The sequence below is a fragment of the Eptatretus burgeri genome, chromosome 4, assembly GCF_056783735.1.
Source record: "Eptatretus burgeri isolate ZD-2024b chromosome 4, Ebu_testis_v1, whole genome shotgun sequence".
Classification (NCBI taxonomy): Eukaryota; Metazoa; Chordata; class Myxini; order Myxiniformes; family Myxinidae; genus Eptatretus; species Eptatretus burgeri.
The window spans coordinates 125,515,136-125,520,605 of NC_140964.1; the positions used below are offsets into that span (position 1 = coordinate 125,515,136).

Genomic DNA, 5,470 nt, shown 5'->3' on the forward strand with positions numbered 1-5,470 from the left:
TTCTTCTTGTGTACGGCAGCTTGGCTGTTGGGTAGCTGTCGTTTTGTTGGGGCATGACTGTGCCCCTAATGTTGTGCCCCATACTAGTACACTGGTACTCATTTCACCAACCTCAGAAGGATGACGGGATGAGTCAACCCCACCTGGTGTTAATTCAGCAGCTAACAGGGCTCAAACTCAGAACCCAAAGATCCCAAGCCAGCCACCCTCACCACCAAGCCAACACCAGACTACGAGAATCAGCAATTCCCTGAGGGCAGAATAACTGTTTGAGATTCTGCATTCTGACAAATATGGCGGTGCATGACGCTGTGTGGTCACCATCACACCTGTTATACAAGGCTCGCGAACAAAACGAACGTAGATCGTGCTCAGAAACACAAAGCAAGAGTTTAAAATACCCTTCCAATGTCCTTTTCCTCAAGACTGCATGGGGTAAAGTGTTCCATGAAGTCTCCAGTTACCATTGTAACTTGAATTATATTTCGTGAGAAATAAAATACGAGGCATCACTTTTGTACCAAGGGTAGTAACGGAACTAATTCTGTCTGGATTGTCAGTGTGAGTGCAGAGGTATCTATATTTGACAAGGGGAGTTAGAGTTTATTAGATAAGACAAAAAGAATCGTATCAAAATGTTTCATCGAGTTCTACAATTCAACTATGGAGTTCAGCAATCTTAGATGCAAACAAAATTGTGTATAAACTTGAACAGTTTCATAAAGTTCCCAAAATGCGAGAGACATAGCATGCATTCCTAACAAGAAAAGTCTTTTTGTGTGTACAACACCGTCTGAGAGCCAGTGTAATGAAGACTCAGAGTTACAGACAAGAGTGTTCTTCAATATTGTTTTGCCATTCATCAAGTTCAACCTGCTACATTTTAAGTGTCATGTACAGACTGCGGTAATGACGAAACAGCAGGTAGAGAAGGAAGAAAGGGCTTTGAAAAGAGCCATTTGCCCTGGCAGCAGAGTCTCCTACATCTATGGAGTGAAAGTCGAGAAGCTCAAACTGCTCAGGGGTCCAATTTGGCATTTCAGTTGGAATGATGCATCCTATATTATGTTGTTGCCATTCTCCCAGCTCATTTCCATTCGGTTCCTAACCTGACTGTACTTCTACATTCCAACTCCTTTGAAATAAAATTTGTTGTTAATCGTTCTAAGTTTGCCCTGCTCCTCAAGGCCATTAGATGTAGTGGCCTAACACCCTGTAGCTCCATCACCTGCGACAATCTTGTCAATTGATGGATGGCCCATTATTTAGACACACGTGGAAACCTCGTGCGAATGAAAACACTGACACCTGTGATCCATGTACACCATTACTTGTAATGAAAGAGGAATCGCCGCACGCATTATCACCACCAAGCATTTGAGGATGCCACGTTGCAACAGAAAGAAATTCCGCACCGCCAATTTGTGATTTCTGTTGAACTTGTCAATGTCCACCTGGATTTTTTTCAAATGTTTGGTTTTCTTTTAAAAGAGCATTGAAACAATCTTGGCTTGCCTTGAGCTCCAGCTGGAAGAGGTTTTCATTTCATTTTGGATTATTGAGAACTTCAAACACTGAACAAGGCAGTCTGAAGACTGATATTTGTCAGGTTTACAAAAACAAAACAAACTTACAATTATATACGTATGTTGAAAGAATAATAATCATCTAAAATTGCATGAATATGTATATTATGCATTAAAATAAATGTATCGAACGAAAACGCAAATTAGCCAGAAAGCAAAAATGGAGACATTTTAAATTGCAACAAAAGGTGTCCAAGCTTGGAGTCCCCACGGCTCAAAGCTCACTCGTCCAGGGCACACGGAGCACTGTCATCAGCGATGAGATCACCTGCTGCACCGTATCTGCTTCGTTCACTTCTGCGGCGAGCTCACTCCAAGTGCTGCTGCGGAAACTACAGCTGCTTGGCCGCTCTTCCCCTTGGGCCTTGGTCATCATACCGGCATCCTCCCTTCACGACCACACCCAACTCCAGCACTCCCGTGGGTCGGACCAAAACCATGAGAAGGGACAAACAGGCGTGGCGAGCAGGAGAAGCCCCACCTTCCCGGGTTTGGTACGAGCAGGCCACACCCTGGAGACGGAGGATATATATCGGCGTGATTGAAGTCAAAGGAAGGCAGGTTGTGCATTTTAAGAGGATTGGAGTTGGCTTCCACATTTTGGGAGAGCCGTGGAAAAGGTTGGCTTGTGCACTTTTTTTGTATACATTGTTGAGGCTCGTATGAGAGCAAACACAAAACAGGGGGGTGGGGGGGACAGGACACAAGAAGGGTGGGAGAGGGAAGGACAAAACAGTGGGGAACAGAGACATTGGAGATCTGTGGAAGGGAGAGAGATGGGGCGGGGAACATCGGGAATAGAAGATGGACACCACAGGGACTTTCAGGACCTTACACAACAGGAAACTTTCTAAAAGGAAAGCAGGGAATTTGAAGGAGGTTGGTTTGGGGTGGATTAACGGAGGTAGAAAAGATCGAGGATTTGGACGTGGGACGACAAAGGTGGAGGTGAACAGCTGTTTTGAAGACCTGGAGGGAAGAATGTGATGGAAGAGAGTGTGGGAGTTTATTCCAAAGGTGGGAAAAAAATGGAATGAAAGAGTGAAGGCGAACAGCGATTTGTGATTTTGGTAGTTTTACCAGAAGGGGGTTGCTGTCGGATCTTGAGCACCCTGCGGAAATATGGGGGGACATATCTCATACAGAACAGGGGGGGGGGAAGACCGGAGAGGAGATGGTAGAAGACAGAAAGACCACTGACCTGTCTGCGGTGAGAGAGTGAGAGGCCCAAAGACTCAGCCTCACCACAGGAGACACCAATAATCCGAGATGCCTTGGTTTCCACAGCGTGAAGCCGAGAAAGGTGAAAGGCAGGAGCACCAGCCCATAGGGGAGAGCAGTACTCCATTAGGCTGTTGACAAAAGCTTTGTAAGTGATCAGGAGCTCAGGTGGGCCAAGGAAGGACTTTGCACAACAGAGGATTCCCAGTCGGTGACTGGCTTTGGAGGCCAGGTTGGAAATGTGGCTTTCCCAAGAAAGATCATGGCAGATCGTGAGACACAGAAGCTTGAGTGAAAGGACTTCAAGAGGATTGTTGAGAAAGTTGATGGTGGGGGAGGGGGGGTTCCAAACGGTCCTTTTGGAGAGACAGTGAGAGTGTGAGAATTGTCACGATTGAAAGATATGTTCCACATGTTGGACCAGTTTTTTCTTTTATCCAGATCTGCAGAGAGCAAAGAAGCTGCTGCTTGCCAGTCTAAGGGATGACAGATGGCACGGCAGAGGGTGGAGTCATCAGCAAAAAGATATAGAGGATTTTCCAGAGAGACGGGGAGATCATTGATGAAAACCAGAAAAAGAACAGGGCCCAGAACGCTACCTTGAGGAACTCCAGCCTGGACAGGAAGATGGGATGAGAGAACTCCACTTAGGGCCACACGTTGGCTGTGACAGGAGAGGAAGTCTGCGAGCCGTGAGTGGAGATGGCGTTGGATACCATAGGAATAGAGTTTGGTGAGCAGGGCAGCATGCCAGACCATGTCAAAAGCACGTGATATGTCTGTGGATATGGCTCTGATTTCATGTCTGACATTGAGCACCTCCATCCATGTTGGGAGAGCAGAAGCAGCATATCCAGGGTCGAGTAACCTGGTCTGAAACCAAATTGATGATCGGAAATCAAGCCATTGGAGACGAGGAAGGATTTAATGTCTGAGGTGATGATGGATTCCATAACCTTGCTCGAGGATGATTGGTCTGTAGTTGCAGGGATATGTTTTTTCACCTTTTTTGCAGAACAGTAATGTTTGCTGATTTCCAAGCAGATGGCAGATGACCTTGAGCAAATGAGAGGGTGAATATAACCAGTGGTGTAGTCTCAGTTTTTGTAGTGAGTATACTGTGATGATCCCCAAATCCCTCCCCGCCTTCGTCACATCTGTGCCGGAGCGACACCCCATAAGCACCACGGCACTAACACATACACGACATGCATCCACACACAATTGAGAGCATTTTACAAGACTGGGTATGTGTTATCAACAAATTATAGCAACACAGACTATAACAGCTAATGACATTTACAGCTGGGAAGATTTTAATGCTTTGGACTGATTTTCTACCGTTTAGTGATCCCTAGTGATTTTGCATGGCTGGAGGATACAAATTAAAACAGTATGTTCACTTGTCTTCCAAACCATTCATTTATTCATTCATTCACTTGCCATTGCAGTTAAAGACCAAATTGCTGCAAGTTTTACAAAGAAAAAAAAAAAAATATATATATATATATATATGACACAAATATTAAAATCATCTTCTATTAAAAAGTCCATAAAAAGGGCACAACATATATATATAATATTTCCCAATTTGTGGTTTCATGTCGCGCTATCTTCGACTTTGTTCTGCGCTCGAGTAACGTGATATTCGGCTTCCATTATCTCAAAGACCATATCAGGTGCATGGTGCAAAAAAAGTAAATAAAATGGTTCTGAAACAGTGAAATCGTGCCAAAAACGGTGGTACACGACTGATTGTTAGGAATCTCCACATCCATGTTCTCGATGCTGAGATCCTAACTGGGGCAAACAAAGGTGACTATGTGTTGATACCACGAATCAAACTGGCCCCATCAGATGTGAACTTGCAATTCATTCTTGAGAGAACAGTTTCCCGTAAGAGTCAGCTACTGCATGAATATAAACAAAGCGCAAGGCCAAACCTTTGATGAAGTTGGGTTATATCTTCCACAGCCGGTGTTCAGCCACGGTCAGCTATATGTTGCCTTCTCACGATCACGTCGGTTCTCGGACATTACAGTGCAAATTATACCAACTACAAAACAAGGGTTCCACAATGACAATGCTATAACCCAAAACATTGTGCATCAAGAAGTACTTTGAACATTGTATTCACTTACTGCATTAAAGTAAAATTACTACTGATACTCTGCATCAGTTCCTTTCTCAAACACACCCACCCCAACAAGTCGCGCAGAGCGCGGGTTATGCTAGTTAACATTATATTTGTGATTAGCTCAAAGATAACATGCCAGTCAGTGATCTTGAAAATCAATGACTATTCATATTCAAAATAAGGATCAAGAAGAGCATGGGACTATTGCTAAATCGAGTCCCATAATCTTCGTGGGGGTGGGGGGGGAGGTAAGAAGGGGGTGGGTGGGGTAACTAGCCTGGTAGTCTACAAAACTTTCCAAATATGCTTGTACTCAGGCATCTGAGGTGTGCTTTGCCGCCTTGCTTGTGTGGCAGAGCAATGGCTTCTCAACCATGTTGTGACGTACTTCCTTGGCTCAAAAAGACTTACAGGGGGCCCATTGATGCTGATCATCAAATAACTTACATTGGACAACAACAATGTAGATCTCTTGTCCATGCATACATTGATCATTAGACTGAAACCCCTTTCACACTCAGCTGTG

At 44.5% G+C, this 5,470-nt stretch overlaps 1 long non-coding RNA gene across 1 annotated transcript in view; it reads right to left on the reverse strand.

The window, feature by feature from the left end:
• Nucleotides 1-596: 596 nt before the first annotated feature.
• The window catches only part of LOC147029042 (uncharacterized), an 8,720-nt gene continuing 3,846 nt past the window's right edge, over nt 597-5,470 (reverse strand). The window contains exons 2-3 of the long non-coding RNA XR_015056969.1: nt 4,751-4,863; nt 597-2,098 (exon numbers count right to left, since the gene is read on the reverse strand). This is a non-coding gene — a long non-coding RNA (uncharacterized LOC147029042). The remainder of the gene's footprint in view (nt 2,099-4,750; nt 4,864-5,470) is intronic.